The 20,570-nt window shown below is 33.4% G+C and overlaps 1 pseudogene; it reads right to left on the minus strand.

Moving 5' to 3' along the window:
* Window positions 1-10,613: 10,613 nt before the first annotated feature.
* Window positions 10,614-20,570, minus strand: part of LOC149529545 (glutamate receptor 3.3-like) — a 183,445-nt pseudogene continuing 173,488 nt past the window's right edge.

The raw sequence follows: 20,570 nt of genomic DNA on the forward strand, positions 1-20,570 counted from the left end.
CCCATTGATTATTGTCACAAGATTTTAAACATAACTATATAAGGAGTGAGTTAGGGCATATATAAGTTAACCTTACATTAACTGTAAACTACAACACAAAGGTTGCACCAAGGTATTATAGTATTGTAATTATAGAAAATTGTCTGATTCACTTGAGTGGGTGTATGATGGCAAAGAGTTGTATTAGGTGAGTAAAGCTCACCAGTGGTTATAGGAATAAAACTACATCAAAATAATTAGAAACTAGAACTACATATTCATTAGAGTAAGTAGTTCAAGGGTCTTGATCCCATGGAAACAAATCTGTAGGTAGCTTGGTAAGCGAAGTATGCTTCTAGTGTGTAGACACCTTGGATATAGTTAGGTAGCACTTAATGATTTTAAGATATTATATGTTAACTTGTGAGCTCATTCCCTTGCAAAAGCCTTTGACACAATGAAATTACCTCTAAACCATGCAAAGGATGTTGAAGTGGTTCCCAACCTTAAAACACTCTTATGAGCAAAGGCAAAGCAAATGCAGATGCAATACATATATTACTATTATTTATGTTAGAGTACTATTTAGTTTGCTTACTACTTAAATAATATTGATTTAATTAGTTAAATTATTACTCTTTAGTGCTTAATATTTCTCTTAGGTGCATTAATAATTAATTCTTTTATTAATTATTAATGTGCAACCTAGCTTTTTTATGCTTTAGGATTTTGTTCACCTTTATACGTTGAACCTTTTAATTCTTTTTTTTCAATAACTTGGATTATACTTTTTCTCTCACTTTTTGAGTAACTTCTAAGTTATGCCTTTTTCTTCTTTTTGCCTCTCTCCTATAATAGGTTATATGCATATAGGTATTCTTGGTGTTCTATGGATTTGTATCTCTCAAATCCTACATGGTATTAGAGCTCCCCTATTGCTAGTTGTTCTGGTGTTTTTTGAAGCAGATGTTGTAGTTCTTTCAAGGTTTCTATCATCAATCTGGAGGTGAAGGTTTTTTTTGAGCATTTTGGGCCCAAACAAACCTCACCATCACACTTAAAAGGCCTAAGAGATTCAATTTTCATATTAAGTTTGTCTTCTTTGGCCATAGTAGCCTTTGGGAATTTTTTTTCCCTCTCCTAGGCCGTATGACACAAATTTCAAAATAAATAAATAAACCTTGTTTTAAGGTTTTTCTTAGCCCAGGTATAACCTATCACCACCATGCCACTCGCATGCAACTAGCATGTTGCTTTCCCTTGGCACATGCCTAGCGTGCCACTAGTGATCCGCTTGGGAGCCACCATGGCTAGACCATCACTCGCCTCTAGCCAAAGTGCCACCTCCATCCAACAGTGCCACCTATCCTCCACCCATGAGTTGCTAGCTCCAGATGGCCCCTTAACATGCAGACAGCCATCAAATTTTTTGTTATCTCTATATTTTTCCAAAGAGCTCCTTTTAAGAGGTACAGTTGGTGTTTTAGCCATAACTTTGGTATACACTATCAAAAATCAAAGTGTCATATATCATTGGAAAACTCTTTCTGAGTCTAATCCAACCATGCTAGTTTTATTTTCAATTTTTTCATTTGATTAGTTGTTTTTGGTGTCAAATTAGAGGCTTCATTTTCATTCCTCTCTACATCTGGAAAATAAGTTCTTTTCTTGTTTTGTGTGCTTTCATACTTATTTGATTTTAAGGGAGATAGTATAATATTTTGTAAGGGGTGCAAATTCTCTTTCTATCATTTATTTCAAAGAGACTCTTCTACTTCTGTCTACATTCTCTCAATGGTGGACTCTTTTGTTACTTGCCTTACACCTCAAAGGATAGATGACTAGATTTCTTATGGCAAAAGGGTTATGATCATGCCTCAATGAGGCTCCTCTAGTTCTACAGAGGCCTTATAAGGCTCTTATGTAGAGAAATAGTATGGATGAGGCAATGGGCCTCATTCCGCTAAATATTTTAGATGGGTTATTGTTCCACCTAGATGGTTTGACCACACCTAGGGCTATGTGGAACAAGTTTTCCACCTTGTTTGACACAATGTATTAGTTTGGGATTCTACAAATAGATGCAGAGTTCACCCCCTTAGTACCTAAATCATTTACCAACAATGAGGACTTCTTTATGAAGTTCAAGTCTCTTCAATCTATTTTATAGGTTACTAGAAAAATGAAGTTAGATCATGAGTGTATCTTTCTAATACTCTCAAAGCTTTGAGGTCCTTATCATATTTTCACTTCTATCTTCTACTCTACTATGGACACACTTGGTGCATGAAATGTTATGCCCTCTTTTGAGACATTCTATGATAGGTTGACTCATAAGTAGTCCAAGCCAACTCAGATGGATTCGCTTATAGGTTCACAGTCATAGGTATTGCTTGCCAAGACACCTCAGGGTACACAGAAGTATAAGCCAAAGTAGATATCAAATTCCTCTTCTAAGCACTCTACTGGCCCACCATCTTATTCTAAGAAGGATAAATAAAGGACTAAGAGTCCTACATGTTCCTATTATTAGAAGGGACCTCATGATGAGTCACATTATTTTTAGAAGAGATTTGATGGCCATGAGAAATACATTGCAAATTTGCAAGCTCTTCTTCAGAAGAGCACTATTTCCTCTCCATCCTATTTTACCTCACAGAGGTCTTCCTTTTAGTCTTCTTCCATATCTTCAATATTTGGATAGGATTTTGAATAGGGTCATGCATTATAGGAATCCATTGCATCCCCTTCACAGGTCCCTTGGATACTAGATTTAGGTGCTTTTCACCATATGGCATCTTCTCAAGGGTCTTCTCTACTATTGAGGCTTCTCTCATTCCTCATATTCTCATGGGGAATAACACTTCCCTAATAGTCTATGGGAAAGGTTTAGTAGGCATTCAAGATGGTACATTCAATGATGTATTCTATGGTTCATCTCTATCTATAAACCTTCTGTCAATTTATCAAATTACACACAGTGGATCAAGGAAGATAGCTGAGCTCACTACAAATTTAGTCTTCATTTGGGTTAATGTGATAGGAGGTATCATTTCTAAATGGATATTTGATCATACCACCTATCTCTACACCTTCTCATACTTTGGTCCACCATCTCCATTGTCAGAGCACAACTCTTCTCTTTCGTGAGAGCATCATATGGTGTAGTCAAGCCACTTGAACCTTTGTATTGTTCTTGAGATCACGGTTTTGACTACCACACCACATCCTATTGAGGTATTTTCTCTTCAATAGGATTCTTCTTTAGCACTGCCTAACCCTCTAGCTCCATTCATCAAGCCACCAAGTGCACTTGTTGAGGATTCTACAAAGGACATTCATCTCCTCTTTCATGACATTATTGGCACACTTGTTACACCACCTAATTGGGGATTCCCTTTCAAGATCCTCATGTTTTATCCTTTGAGCATTAGTTAGGCCTTCTAGTTTCACCTCTCATTTAGGGGTTTACTTGTTCTATGTCTTTGTTTCTTCTGCATTGATGTTCCATTGGTTTGATCATTTCTATAGGGGTTCCATCATTTTGGGGGGCCTTTAGTGTCTCTTCCCTCTCCCATGGGGGGGTTGATTGTACTTATGGTTTTGAGAGAGTCTCTTAAACCATTTCTTTTTTTGATTTTTTCTATCTCTTTTTAGAGAGGAGTTTTTCTACTTGGTTTTCTCCTTTGTCTCTAGTTTTACAAAGATTTCCTTGTATTGGGTACATGATCAGGTCTTATTGTTGGGACTACTTTCCTTCTTTCATAGTTGTGCTAAGTTAGCTTGCCCTCTACGCTTAGCTTAATGAGGGGTTTAGAGTAGTATTTAGTTTTCTTACTACTTAAATCATATTGATTTAATTAGTTAAGTTATTACTCTTTAGTGCTTAAGCTTTCTCTTAAGTGCACCAATAATTAATTCTTTTATTAATTATTAATGTGCAACCTAGCTTTTTTAGGCTTTAGGGTTTTGTTCACCTTTATAGGTTGAAACTTGTAATTCTTTTTTTCCATAAATTGGATTATAATTTTGCTCTCACTTTTTGAGTAAGTTCTGAGTTCTTTCTTTTTCTTCTTTATGCCTCTCTCTTGTTACAGGTTATTTTCATGCAGGTATTCTTGGTTTTCTGTAGATATGTATCTCTCAAATCCTACAATTTATGTATATGTATGTATGTATGAATGTATGTATGTATATACATATGTATACACATATATGTATATATACATACACACACACATATGTGTGTGTGCCTATGTATGCATATACATAGAGATATCTTGGCACACCATAAAATTAGATCTAACCATATACATATTCCAAAATCCAAATAATAAAACAATAAAACTTGCTCAACCCATGCTAAGTGACTTACCTCAAGATCTTGCACAAATTATCACCATGCACATTGCTCTCTCCATTGGCACCATTATTCCTTATATCAATCAAATAGTTTATGGCATTATTTAACCTTTGTTGTCCTCTTGCCAAATCACCCAAGATGGCTAGAATATATGGCTAAGCACCTCCTATTCTATCCAATGAGCAACATCTTCTCTTCTAATCCACTATAATATTATCACTTTCCACTCATCAATCTCAACCCAAAATGGTAGTAGGGTCAAGACTTTGATACCACTAAAATATCTTAGAACATCTAAAACAAAATAATAGATAAACAGTTCCAAATTAGAGCATGAACAAGTAGATCAGATTATTATTATTTCAATATGAAATAGAAAACAATGCTAGAATTTTAAGATATGTTGCACCTCACACTAGTACATTTGAGGTCATTTTTGGACCAAATTTGGTTGAAAATTTTGACCAAATTTTGATCAAATTTTTTTGGAATTGTCAGCACATTTTTTGCCAAGTGTTGGTCAAAATTTTGACCAATGCTTGGTAGAAAACAACCAAGCATTGGTCAAAATTTTGACCAATGCTTGGTAGAAAATATCCAAGCATTGGTCAAAATTTTGACCAATACTTGGTGAAATTTTTGACCAATACTTGGTCAAATTATTTTGAGGCTCACATTTGTTGAGGTCCACTTTAGCAATGGCCCTTCCTATGAATTTTTTTTCTAAAACCTTTCTAATGAGATAATGTATTATGAGCTCTTCATAAGTGGGATGGAATGTGAATCCAAGAGGTAGTTGTGCATCACCCATATCATGGCTATAACTAAAGTTAAGAGCCTCTATTATTGAATTCTCTTCCCTATCACCCATATTCATTTTCAATAGGGAAGATAATTCAATAATAGAGGCCCTTAACTTTAGTTACAGTCATGATATGGGTGATGCACAACTGCTTCCTAGATTCATGTTCCATGCCACTAATGAATAACTCATAACACATTATCTCATTAGAAAGGTTTTAGACAGCAATTTCATAGGAAGGGCCATTGCTGAAGTGGACCTCAACAATTGTGAGCCTCAGGGAGGGTTCAATTCTCTCCTTTATTATTCACTTTGTGTATAATCCCACACACCCATTTGATCTCAAATGATGATATGTACTCAATGCTGAGTGTTTGTGCTAAGTGCTCCAAAGCCATCCATTTCATGCCTTCATCTATACACAATATCTTTCTAGTTTCTTTCTACTTGCATGCCCATTTCATTTCATATGATCATCTAAAAATTGTGTCACTCTAAGCTCTTAATTGTTTCCTATTGATTGATCATCTTATAACTGTTGAATGAGAGCTTTGGGATAAGCTATAGGCATCCATCAAAGCATAAAATATTTTGTCAGACAATGTAGATGAAGTAGTAGCATTTGCCTTGGGAGACATGCTTGCAAAATGGAAGCATAGATAAGTCATGTGAATTGTTTGATAGGATGCCTAAATGTAATGTGGTCATCAAAAGCCATGATTGCTAGATATGCACAAAATAGATATATTGAGAGAATATATTTGTTTAAGTTGTAACTGCCCTAGTAGACATGCATGCAAAATGTGGAATCATTGGTAAGGTGTTTGAACTATTTTATTGACTACTTCCATGAAATGTCATCTAATGGCAAGCCAATATTGTAGGATATGCATATTGATTTGTTGAATATATCTAGATGATATAGTGACATTCTTGTTATTGCAACCAATGCCACATATGTATAAAACTAGGATTCCAACTCTTGTTGAGGTTGTAAATTATGTTGAACATAGTCTCAAGCCATAATAGTTTTCTATTTACCAAAATTAGAAATAGAATCATACAAACTTGTGGGAGCTCTTTGTATTTTCTATGATATGATATTCAAGAAAAGGATGAGAAACAAAACTCTAAAAAAGTGGGCAAGCTCTCCATGTGCTCTACACCTCATAGGTAAATCTACTCTAATAAAAGAGGCAATGAAAAACTAGTTCACTTTTCATTTGTAACATTGGGTAGGCTCTTAGCAACATGTTCACATTGAACCTTTGATTTAAAGTACAAATAGACAAGCTCACAACCCTCAAGAAGGCTTTCTTAGATAAGAAGTTTCTGAGCAGACACAAATCCTCACTAATAATGCTGCTGGGATTTTCTTATTTAAATCCAAACAAAGTTGTATTATCTTGGGTAGAGGAGACTATTGTTGTTTGTGGTTAAGGATCCTTTAGGTTAGTAGAATGACATGCAAACTGGATGTGACATTATAGTAAGAAAATTGTAATAAGAGCTAGGAGCTTGCCTAGTGATTAGGGCTTGAGACTGGACACTGCATGAAGCATTTGTAGGCATTTGAGTCTCAAGCGTCACTAGCTCAAAATCAAACTGAAAAGGACACTTAGCAAATAAAACTAAATAAAAATAGCCCTCTTGAGCAAATATCAACATTGTATGAACAATACCATTATAGTTCACTATACTTGGTACAAATATCTTATACACTTACCATTCAATATGTCAACAAAATATTCTAAAAACACATAACACTCAGATGCTAGAATATCATGAAGATATATCAATATGCCTACTTATCTAGGTATATCATTTTCTTACAGATAAAGGACAATCTACTAAAAAAAGAAAAGACCACTTTTTACAAATTCACATAGGTATAAACCCATTCATTGTAGGAAAGTAATCTTATTAATTTTACTGTTATTATGCAATTATGGAGGTAGCTACCATGGTTTGTACTGCCAAGCTCCTAAGATAGCAACCAACTAGCATGTTTGACACCTATAGGAGACTACTCTAGCATGCTCTCCACTTCTAGGGAATATGCCACTGGTAGTACATAATGCTATAACATTGTATGGCTTGTACTGGGTACATTTTATGAACTAACTCTCACTGAGAAGCCCAATAACTTGACACATTATGCCTTATTTAAAAAAATCAATTCTCATGGGAAATAGGTTACTGAAAGATGACACAAACAATAAATATTACATGCAGTTGAAATATCACAAAAATAAAACTATCTAAATAATAGTGTTGGGACTTGGACTCACCATAGACTTGGCAAGCCATTGTTGCTTTAGACTCAGCTTCGACACCAAAACTAAGCACAAACTAGGCAATTGAAAAATATATGTAAGATAAAAATAATTTTTTTTGTTCTTACTTCAAGATGGATTTCTCATTTTTCACAATTTTGACTGCATCTAACTACCAAGACTGACTAATGTCTACAATCAAAATCCACCAACTCTGCAAGTCAAGGTTGTTGACTCATTGAGGCTAACCTGGACTCAAATCCACAAATTCTCACTGAGACTCAATGACATGTCTAAGAAAATGTTCTTGAGAAGACATTGCCAATGCTACGTATTAGTCATGTGAAAGTTGAAACTCACCAGTTATCTAAGATATTAATGAGAACTATAATAAGAACAAATTTTGGAATCTGTCACATCCTTTACTTTGTAAATATGGGAATGATGAGTTAGCTTCCATAAGAGAAAGAACCATATGCAAAATAAATTAATAGTAGGGGATGAGTTAGCTCCCATAACAGGGTTAGAGCCCAGATTTGAGTATTTTCTAATAAAAAGGCTCTAGTTCAATCTAGCAAAATGGATAGGCTAGCTTGACAAAAAGCATGCACCTCAAGTTAATCCAATAACATAATTGGAGTTCAAAGTAAAAAAGAAGAAGAGCACAACCCACTAATAGAGCTAAATCTTAGCTTAATAACAATGCCTATCTTGAGGAAGAAAGCATCAATGGCTCAAAGACAAAAATATTAAGATCCAACTTCAAGATATACTAAGGCAGCAATAGAATATAGCAGCCATTAATAATATTAAGGTGTTTGTGCATGTTGAATACCCTTTAATAACACTCAACAATATTAAATAAGTGAGAGCTCAATTTTTGCAGCCATAATCAACAAATCAAGCATTTATTCCAATCCATTAAGAATTTTTTGTATTCAGTAGCATGCAAGAACAAAACATACAACTATCTAGATTGCAGATCGCTTAGCATTATTGAGATGTTATTAAAAAGCACAATTCAACAATATTAGGAGACTCATGAGGAGGCTTAAAATTGCCAACATATTTTGGCTAAATGTGTGTATTCATGTGAGTGCTCAAAATAATGTAACACTTTGGATTGGTGATATTGTTAATGCCAGAATCAAACTTTTCACAACTTGGATGAAACTGAAGAGAGCCAAGAGGAACTTCCTCAACATTCCCCAAAATAACTCGGCACAACACAACATACTATTTCACCATTAATATCCAAGTCTGAAAGTGGAACATTGTAAATAATAAGAAATAATAGTCAGTCAAACATTCCTTCTTAAATACAGAATATGTGTATTAAAGGAAAGAATATTCTAGAATTCAAACATTTAAAAGAAATCCCACCAAAGACATCATCTTTGAACATAATATTTCATACCTTAGGTATGGGCAATCTTTAGGAGCAAGATAAAAACCAACACCATATGCTAGACCACCATTCATTAATCTATTATTGCTAAAACCATGTAGTATAAATGATGATATACTTGTATCGGATGTCCCATGCCATGCATATTTAACATTTGCTTTACTACGAGAATTTCTTGTTATCTCAACCTATTTGTTGAAAATCTACAGCCGAGCCTATCCCAGCCTACCTGTATTTGAATTTCAATAAATACAAGTAACACTAGTTACAATTCCAATTTTATTTAGGCTATTAAGGAAACAATTTTTCATAGCTACAAACTTTGTATCACAATCCATTAATTTGATCAATCTGTCCCCCAGATGTTCAAATTCATGATTCATAAAACTAGAACATTGTTGGGATTTAGAAAGAAAATTTTTATTAATCACACCATTCTTAACCTCATCACACAATACCTAGCCATTCTCCAATTGAGTTGCTTCTATGCCTATTCAAACCTTAGTTGATGATTTATCAAACAACTGCTTTGTTTGGAAAATCTTCATTGATAACTCAAATACAACAAACTGATGTAAGATAGAAGCCTAATTATGCTTAATGAAAACTTATAACATAATAAAAAAGACAAAAATTAGACATGAAATTGTAATGAGTGGAAATAGAAACCACATTTCATCCCTAACATAGGATTTAAATTTGAAGTTATTTTGGAGGGTATAGGAAATCTAGATGTCATATACCAAGGTATAGGATGAACCAAGAAAAGCCAGTCCTTAGATGCTTTAGGTTCTCCAGGAATCCTATAAGAGAAATATGTCCAAAGCCCTAGAAAAAAGATAGGTGTTAGATATGATTTCTCTATAGTCCATGTGGACAAGATAGTGCACTTTAGAAATAATTACATGGGCACAAAGTGGTGGGCAAAGATAGGTGAATAGTCAACATAAACATTATTTTAGCTCTTTTCTCCTAATCCTAACAATGGATTGCTGAAAGTGATCCAAAACATTGTGCTGAATGTGATCCAAAACATTGATGCAAAAAAAGTAAGGAAAAAACTTGCACAATTATTTGCAAGCACATGGTAACTCAAAATATTAAGTGTCACAAACCTTTGCAAATCTAACAAGTAACATAAACTCTAGCTATCAACCTATTGCATCACCCAAATTTGAACCCAAGCTATTCTTAGAATAGTATATGCCCATTTTCATCCCAATTTTTACAATGTGGATATTGAAATAGGAAAAAGTTATGTCATAGGAACTACTCATAGATTAACCACAACTTACTTTTATGACAAAATCATTGACATAAATCCTTTTCCCACCAGATGCTTCTTATGTAGGATTGAGGTAGCTTCGTCACCTAGCATAACAATTAATTAGAAAAACCTTAAATTTCCTCAAAGGATTTGAGTCACCGTGGATTTCACCACAATCAAAAATATGATCCCATGGAAAATGTATCAGAAGTCTCTATTGTGCCACCTGTTCCTAAACAAGGCCATTATTAGATGAATAGGACATGACATCAACATTGGACTAAACAATGTAACATTATATTATTGCCAATTGAAATTGATTGATTAGTAGAGTAGTATTTAGACTCAACCTATATCTATTGTTGGTTTCTTGAGGTAAAACTTTCTTCAATTCTTGAAGCCTTGCTCTTTGAATCTCCTATACTACCATTATTGTCTCTCTGATATACAAAAGTAGCAAATGATCTCAGTACATGTGAACTTCTAGATGTTAAGGAATTTGTAGGAGGATCATATTTTTAAACAAATTGAAAAATCATGCAAACCAAAAAGACAATGAAAGCTACAAAGGATGCCACTCCGATGATCAAGAAAAGACCCCAAAAACTTTTTAGTTGTTGCTGAAAAGATTGAACTTTTGTGGCTTGTGTATCACAATGAGTTTCACTTAACCATTTGTCATGAATTCTTTGAAGCTCACCATTTTCTTAAAGGGTTAGGATTGCTGTTGACATATCAATTGCTAATTGGGAGTCCTTTTGGAAAGCCCATTAACAGGCAACAAAAAATAGAGACACAATCAGCTAATTATTTAGCAAAGAAACCATCCAAAACAATCACTTGTGCATGAAGATATTTTAGAAGCAATCCACATAACCAGTTATAATTTATTTTCCTTACAAATCCCCATCTTTCTCTGGTAAATTTTGGACCAATAGTTGTGAAACTGCATTGCTTAGAGAGAGAGAGCTAGGTAATTGGTAATGAATCCACAATTGCTGCTACTCCTCTAGGTTTGCTTGGTCCTAATGACAATGCTCTAGCATAATTATGGAGAATTAAGAGAAACAAGTCTGGATTTATTTATATTCAATTCCTCTGATAAATATTTTTTAATATAGGTTCCTTCTTGATATCCAACTTGTTCATTTCCTTGAACTAAAGTATCAATTCCATTTATTGTTGGTGTAAGCTATTGTACTATGAGAATTGAGGCCAAGCTTGCAGTATAATTAGAATTAATGATCAAAACAAAAAATAGCCATATTAAAAGAATTGCTCACCCTAGGTTGGTCATAACATTTTCTCCTACATTAGGCCAAATTATTGTCAATTTTTTCTTCACTAACATATAAGATAGGAAATCTGCAACACCTTATAAGACCATACAACTATGATCTCCTGATGTCCATTAAATTCAAGCCTACCTTAACTAAGATTTATATAGAACAAGAATTAGACTTATACATTGGACATCAAATAACCATGTTATGCTTATATCCATTGACAAAAAAGTCTACCTTATCAATAACTAAATATAACTAGAGTTGGAGTTCCATACTATACAATAAGATACCTTCCAATTTTCCAGGACCTATTCAAAAGAAAAAAATGATTTAAACATGAAGGTAGTACAGAACAATCAAAACCTCAAGCAACAAATTTTGTAGATTTTCTAGCAATATGAACAATTTGACAAATAATAGTAAGTGGCTTAGGAGAGAGAGTTAAAAAAAAATATTTAGACCACTTACTATGAGTGAAGAACATTGTTGAGAAGCTAAACCTACAGAAAAACATGAAGCAAAGCATAAGATGTTTCATACTTACTGTTAACATTTCAATTTCATTCAATCCTACATAATCATTTAGGCATTTATGTTTAGGAGAACAAAAACTCTTTGCTTGTGATTTGTTTGTACTTGAAAACTTAAAATAAACTTCAATAGAAACAAATTAGTGGAATCCATTCAATAACTTGCCACTATCATGATCCAAAAATCAACATATCTTTTAATTGCCGTGTTGGTTTTTTTGTCTAAGCTAAACTTGATCACATACAATCCAATATTATTATCAAAACATAAATTTCTTTTTTCAAATATGATTTCTATTGCCTTTCATCTCATTTTATTATTACTCCTATCTCAATCCTCAGTCCCCCAAAAATGTTCAGTTATGGTTAGTGTTACAATAGAAAACATTTCATTTTCCCATTAGGTGATGCCATAAATACTTCTTTATATCATCTCTATGATGACTTAACAGATTGATCACACAGATCTAGGTGTCCAACTGTTGCGAAGTAGAGTATTTCTATACAAATTATATAAGCTTCTATAACTAATACAAAACAATAGGATGCTAGACAAAATATTTTTTTTTCCTAGGGTTGTGAGTAAACACAATTTAACTAATAAGAATTTCTATAGTAACTATCAAATGTTAGATAAGCCATTCCTTATGTTAGTTATGTGTCAAGTATATTCTATAACCTCTCTATTCTATGTAGATTGTATATTATGTATGATTAGTTATGTTACCCCAAGTTTCCAAGATGCAAACAACGAGGTATAAGAGGACACTTTGTGGAGTTCACATCCAATTCCTTTTTTTAATGTGTTATTTGTCTAGTCTTGGTAAGTTGTGTGAGCTATTAACTATTTTTGATTATTAAATTGATCATTCATCTTTTCCTCTATTTTTTATCATGACATCATATTTTATTGTTTTTCATTTAGTCTAATTGAATAATTTCAGTAATTATTTAATCTATGTCAATAGTTTATCCTTCAGGGAATACTTGTTTTATTATTTGTGCCTTTGTCCCAGCATGTCCCCTTTAGTTATAAATAAATTAAAATTATTTAAGCCTTTGTCATTTTTTGCCATAATCATATAAAAAATATTTTATTATTTTATTATCACTATTGGAGGGAATTAATGAATAAGTTTGACTAATTCCACTTTTTATTTTTATTTTTGTCCTTTAGCCTTTCCTTTCCCACTTATACCTTCAACTTCCTTTGTTGTGTCTTCTTATTCAATCCTATACATCCATTGTCTTTGATCCTAATCACTCATTTTGAATTGGAAATCTATAAAATCATCTTTTAGCTATGTACAAAAACATCATACTAGCCAATTTGCACAAAAACAGTGAGCCATTCACCACATGTACAACATTTGAGGCCCTAGACTCCTCTATAGCCTTTCTTGAAATTCTCAATTGGAAATTTTCATCCTTACACTTCTTTAAACAATGCATGTGACTATGATATTGATGAGTTCCTAATGACTAATATCAATCCACCCATCCATCACAATAGAACAACCTATGATGAACCAAATTTGTCTCCTATCCTTCGTTAGAAAATTAACCTTAGAATACTCTTTGTCTAGGAGGGTAATGTGTAGCTTATGGACTCCAAGGGGTAAAAATGAGAAGGCTACATTTTTTATCATTTATTTGAAATAATAGGAACGAGCCACATGAAATGGGATGGTACAAGCATAATAGAGTTTGGCAATAAAAAACTCTATTGCATCTTGTGCTTGCATCTCGAACATACTTCCAACTCTCTAGCCTCCCCCTACAACTAATCTTTCTCTATCCTCTTTTGTTACTTTCCCTCTTACCACTACAACCATGGATGGCATAGGCATAGATGATTTCCAACTTGCAAAATAATGTGTTGGCATTGTCACACCTTGAGACCTCAATTTTGCCTCCACGTATAATCTATGAGCCTCTAACTTCTTGTTTTATTTATTTTATTATTACTTTCATGTTTTTTTTAAAAAAAAATTGTTCTCTTATTTATTTATTTATTTATTTTTTTCGCTTTCTATTTTTGGCTCTTAGGTTTATCTTATAACTTTTAAGCTTTTTATATTTCATTACATTGATTTTCTTTTTCTATTTGTATTTCCTTTTTCAAAAATTTCCACTCTCTTCCTCCACCCTCCTCCTTTCAAGTGGTCTAGGTCTTCAATCTAACTGTTTCTCACCTACAACTCTTTCATCTTGAGGATGAATCACATAGTGTGATCTAGAATGTTAATGCAAAAACATTTCACATAGTGGAATCCCAAAAAATGTTATCTACCAACTCCAAAGTAATTTTATTACACCTCTTACATTGAGTTTAATTAGGCAAATACATTTCACTCCTAGAAAGCTAATTAACACATTTGTGCTTCCTTGATTAAAGGAAATTAGGTGTCACTTCTATCTCATCATTCCTTAACTAAACGTAATTAGATGCTAACTTGTCCTCATCAAGTGCAACTATTACTTCTAGAATTAGCTCCTCTCTTTGTTAAAATAACTCATCTCCTACCCTTGCCACAAAAAATCATTCATCCATGACACTATAAATATGTACTTTTTTTCTTTTTGAATAACTAACGTAATAAGTGTCAATTTTCATTCACCTGATTACTACTTTTTATATAAAAAATAGACAATAATCAATTTAATTGCAAAAAATCTTGGATAGAAAATTAATTAATTCTATAATCTTACACTTCCTTCCCAAAATAGAGTATTGAGGGCAAACAAAGCAAGGAATGAATTCTCCACAATATATATTAAACCTATGGGTCAAATTGCTTAACAAGTTTCTTATTAAAAGAAATAGAAACCAAGAAATATCACATACCAAAGAATAGTAAGGGCTTGCTCCTTTGGATGTCCTTGAAAATCATGGTTTGATTTATCCTCTAAAGTCCATAAAACAAATCCCATGAGAAGAAAGAATGTAGTAGTTTTACACCACATTTCTAATGTGGATGGCTACAGAAAAGCCCAAGTGCCACTTGGATTGACCTTCTGGAGAGAGGTAGCCACAACTAGTCCTGCTTCTACGTAAGGCTAGGTGAAGTCCACAATCTTTGACCGATTGGTTATGATTAAGATGTCCCCAACTATTGCATCAAATCTCTACACTACTATAGTTAAAAAAAGATAACCCTAGTATGCATATGCAAATTAACTCTAGTGCACCAAAAAATGCAATGTGATAATTTTATGACGGCTATAACTTGTAGATGATTATCTTAAAGTATAGTAGCATATATAAGAATAGTTCTATATATAGTACATACCAACCTTTAAGGCAACTTGCTCTACAACCTCATCATAATTGAGGTTTGATTTCCCATTTCCAAATGGTTCAAATTTGTAAGGAAGGGCATAAGGTAACAAGGCCACTACAACAACAAACACATCAATTATGAAGCCCTTCATCATGTTGGTGTTACCTTCCACTGTACGCTTAAGCTCTTGAAATCCAACCTTTCTGGGCACAACAATCAAAAGATTCTTTCTATTATTAGGAAATACCCACCCACGTGGTATTAGTTTGTCTTGACCTGGCCATACTATATCAATCATTTTTTGACCCACAATTTGTCAGATGTGTGACTTGGCAACTCTAATTTTTGGAGGAATAATAGACAAGCCAGATTGATTTGCCCAAGATTTGAAAAATCCTTGCAAAATCATATTCTAACTATATTGATGATCTAAAAAGTAGAACCAAGCAAATTTCTAGTTTTATCAAATTTCACAAGACTAGTTAAGCCAGTGAAATTTGTTTGTAGCAATATATTCCATAATTGTGATCCTCCTACAAACACCTTTAACTCTACTAATTCAATTTCATTTCCACTTAAATTAGAGAGCTAAGGATAACTTGTAAAATGAAAATTTCCTCCTTTCCTCAAGAAATTGTCAATTGAATGGGCAATTGTCTAGATTGCATCATAAGCATATTTTCCAAATGCATTCATCTGGAAATCAATTATCTTAGTTTTGCAAAGATTGTTCCACCTTATTTTAAAAGCATGCTCCTAATTTGAAATTGGAATATGCTTGCATATAGCAAGGACTCCTTGGAGTGAATTCATGGTTTCATAGTAAGTCCATCAGAGTCCAAAATGGAAGAGAGCCAATCTATGGCTATCCAAATGTAGGTACTATTCAACATTCCAAGGTATAGTGCCTCAGAGAATAGATCAATACCTATGTCTAGATTTATATGCACAACAAATACCCTTGAATCCATCAAAGCTAACTACACCAACACACTTCCAATATCAATTTTACTGACTCTATGAGGAAATGGTATTTTGTTAACAATCTTAGCATTAACATCTTCTAGTGCATCATTTAAAGAAGCTACTCCATTTCTCCCATAATCATCATTTGTCTATACAACCACAATATCTTTCCATCCATAAACCAATCATAGTTACAACGACCATCACTCCATATATATCATTGTGTGTCATGCAAAAAAAATAAGGATATTGATATGATGAGAGAGTTGGATCTGTTGCTCCAAATGAAAGAATTGGTACATGAAGTTCACTAGCTACATGTGAAACAATATGAGCAATAATAGAATATTAGCTCCCAACATTATTTTCTCTTAGTAAACATATTCAAACAAGGACTCTACCATGCCCCATGATAGATCAGCAAGAAATTGTACAAGCCAAAAGTAGAATAGTGTGACAGGAACTTCATAAATAATAGGAGATTGATAAGAATGTGTTTAATTATAAAAAATGACAAAATATGCAATCTATGGAATGGTGTTGGTATGGTATGTACAAACCATATTTCTTAAGTTTAATTAGCTCTCTAGTCTATTTTACATTAGAAATATTAAAAGATTCTATTTTATATAATTAGGAATTTTGAAAAAAAATTTGACCATCAAATTAGCCAATTAGATTAGATTAGAATTTTATAAATATGAGCTTCCTTCTTTAAAAATCAGGTAGAAGGAGAAAGTGTCTTGGATTTTTCTTTTCTTTATGATAATTTTGAATTTTTTCGTAAAGTTTAAAGATGTGTTTTGGCATAAAGGAAAAAATAATGTTAGACAATAAATGATTGCAAAGTGGGTCCTCCAGTCTCCCAAAGACTCATGGTACACCAATTTTAAAGAATCAGTAAATTCTAGATAGATTGAAAATAGGCAAACAACAACAAAGGAGAAATCCTCCAAATCCTAGAGATAGGGCATAATAATTTATTCCCCTATGGATGATACATGTTCTAATTATTAAATGTAAAGTTTTCCCATCAACATTATTAGATTTCTCACATTCGTTTGGCCATTCATCTTGATTTTAAAAATGTGGAAATGCCTAGATGAATGGTTGCGAGAATGGGAGTAGAAATGGGAGCCTACAAATGAATCATAGGAGCCTCCAAATGAGTCACAAGAGCCTGTGAATGAATCACAAGAGCTTGTGAATGAATCGCAAGAGCCTATGATTGAATCGCTGACTGGTGTAGATGGATATGTGGTTGACTATCTTGCAGTTTGTCTTGGGTATGTGGTCAGATGCCTTAGAGTCCTACTTCTAATTTTCATGATTGTAATTGTAATAATGATACTATAATTACTATTATTTGTCCCAATTGCAATAACAACTATGTTCCTCTGGAGAGATGAAAAAGAAAAGTATGGATACTATAAGAAACATGCACTAAACAAGAGCTAACATTTTGTCTACATCCCTCTCTTAGGTTCTTACATCTATGAATTGGAAAATAATAATAATTCTAAGGATGGTAATATTTTAATCACTATCTTGGGAAATGAGATGATCGGTTATTTTAGAGAGCTTATCCAGGGTTGTGTTCAGCAATTACCAGATTTGCTAATAAAACACTCCAACAAGTGGGCTAGAGAATTCTAGGAAGACAAGATAACCAAGGCTTTGGAGATAGTAGAAAATCTCATAGCACTGATGGAGATGATAGTAATAGGGGATATCAATGTCAACCAAGCAAATAAAAGAAGAGAAAATGGAAGAGTAGAGAATGAAATTTGAATTGGCTTGACGGATTGAAAGTAAAAGGTCATGCCATTTGCCTAATTTTCAACTTATCTATCACATACTCTAAATTCAACATCAGACCTTGTAAATCATTACATATAAGTCATTTGCTAAATGAATATTTTCTACTTTGGGTTTTTTCTTGTTTGCTTTGGATTAATAAGATGATGAAGTTAGGAATTTTTGTATTGATTTTAAAAGTAAAAATTAAAGATATGCATGAGTTTTGTAGACTATCTTCAATAGAGAATGATCAGTCAGCCAATAAATAATCAACATGTCCTAAACACTGACTACCACCCCCACAAAATAAGAAATATATACAAAATAGCCCTAAGAATCACTTGCCTTTTGGTTTTATAATAGCATTGTTTTTGCTATTCAAATTGTAGAGTTTATCATCAAGGCTAAAAACAATAAAATGGAAAAATCATTTTGTGCTATCTACTATCAAATCCTAGATTCTGTAGTAGAATGTAATGTTTTCATATCCTTGTTTAACTACACTTCAAAACTTTCAAAGTGACTGATGAAAATCCACGCTTAAACCTTTAAAAAAAATCATTTACTAATTCTAACAAGAAAAAGAAAGAGATTAGGGTTACTATGGTCCCTGATAAGCTGAGGAAGGACCGAATTCATCACACCCCAATGGTTGGCGAAATCCCATCTTCACTAGTGGTAGTGTTCTTGCATCCTCCATCTCCAACTCTAACCATAATTATTTTAGTTAGAAATCCAGTCTTCATGAAACTCATAAGCCTCTTGAGGAACCTTAGACTCCTTTGGATGATAGATTTCTTGATATCCATAACCTCGTCATTCCATATGTCAAGATGGGGAATTGATCATAAATGCTCTGCACAAAAATCACCACTTTGAAATCTGAAATTCACATATCCATCTACAAGTGTGAGAAATCAAACTTATTTCCATTCACCATCATTTGAACATTAATGGCCTTCATTCACATGCTAAGAGCCCCAAAATACAGTCGATCACATTCACCAAGTCTTGTGCTTGTGCAACAACATGCTTTGTATTCATTCTAGGCCCATAGCATCTTGCCACACTTGAATTGAAGCCATATCCAAAATTCCCTCCTTGATGCCCTCCTAAAGTATACTTGGCATTTCTAGTAGATTTCTCCTTGGGGATCAACCACTTGACCTCTACCATCTTTCCATTGAACTCATGAAAGGGATTTTGCACAACAACCTCCACATCATCTTTTGAGTCATAAATGATGAAGTTAAATCCTTGAGGTCTCTAAGTACTGTGATCTTACCATTTGGCTATCAATCATGTGTTTTTCCAATACTACCCTATCTACAACAGATAGATCTACAAAAACCACAAACCCAAAACCTCAAGCTTTCCCTATTATTTTTTCCTTCATAATCACTAATTCCACAACATCTCCAAATGCTCTAAAATATTCTTTGACTTGCTCCTCTCTTCTTTCCTTGTGCAGCTCTCACGCTCCTCTCTTCTTTCCTTGTGCAACTCCCACACTCCAAATGAAAAGCTTGTAGCTCCTGTGCACACTCATAACAATAAACCTTTTTTATGTTAACATGTTATGCCCATTTTGGTCAAAATTTTGACCAACACAGGCATGGATTTAAAAAATAAAAAATTTCCTTGCCTAGTTCGACCAATTTGACCCCATTTTTATAGATGGTCAAAAATTTTGGTCCAAAAATGGGGTCAAATGTACTAGTGTCATTATATTAATGATGATTCCATGCTACTAGTTATAGAATAGATTGCTCAATGCTCCTTGGACTAAAGGGAAACTCCAAAATGCTTATCCCTATCAATATAAGGTATGCATTGTCACAACATGCCAATTTAATGTTGAAAATATCATAGTACAATGATCACTACCAAATCTGATAATCACTACCAAATAGTATGATTGCTACCTAATATGCTCGCAGTCAACAAACTGATCACTATTAAATATGATCTTTGTCAAATAATGATATCGTTCCTAACACAATGTTGATGACACTGCTACAATATTCAAGATACTAATTTCAGCCACCTAAACAATATAATTGCAGCCAATTTATGATGTCTAATGACTAAGATCATAGTTCTAATGTTGACAACATTGTCAGATATGTCAATGGGAACAATGCTTAAAAACACTTGGACTTTGATCTCTAATCAATTTGGTCTCCATAGGAAACTTCTACAAATTGAGAAAGAGTAGATGGGGGAGGATCTTAAACCCCAAAACTACAAGCTCATTATAAAATTCAAAATTAGAATTACCAAATAAGATAATGATCGATAATTATTGACCCCATCATGAGTCATCTATCAATATGAATTTCCTTTCCCCAAATCATTGCAAGTTTTCCCTCAACTAAAGAGGTTGCAAGATTCAAGTTAAAAGATGAGGCCACTCTAAGAGTGCTACCAAAAAAACCTACCATAAAAGAGTCCCCTTGCCAATTACCTATAATAGTCCATAGGAAAAAGAACTGGATACAAGGAAAAAATAAATATAGGTCCAAATTAGAAGGAGGGAACTTGACACCACACCATCACATTTTGTATTAGGTGATGAAACCTATGGGTTTGGTTGGATGTTTAGAAAA

The sequence above is a fragment of the Cupressus sempervirens genome, chromosome 11 (genome assembly GCF_028749045.1).
Source record: "Cupressus sempervirens isolate cs-2001-9-10 chromosome 11, ASM2874904v1, whole genome shotgun sequence".
Classification (NCBI taxonomy): domain Eukaryota; kingdom Viridiplantae; phylum Streptophyta; class Pinopsida; order Cupressales; family Cupressaceae; genus Cupressus; species Cupressus sempervirens.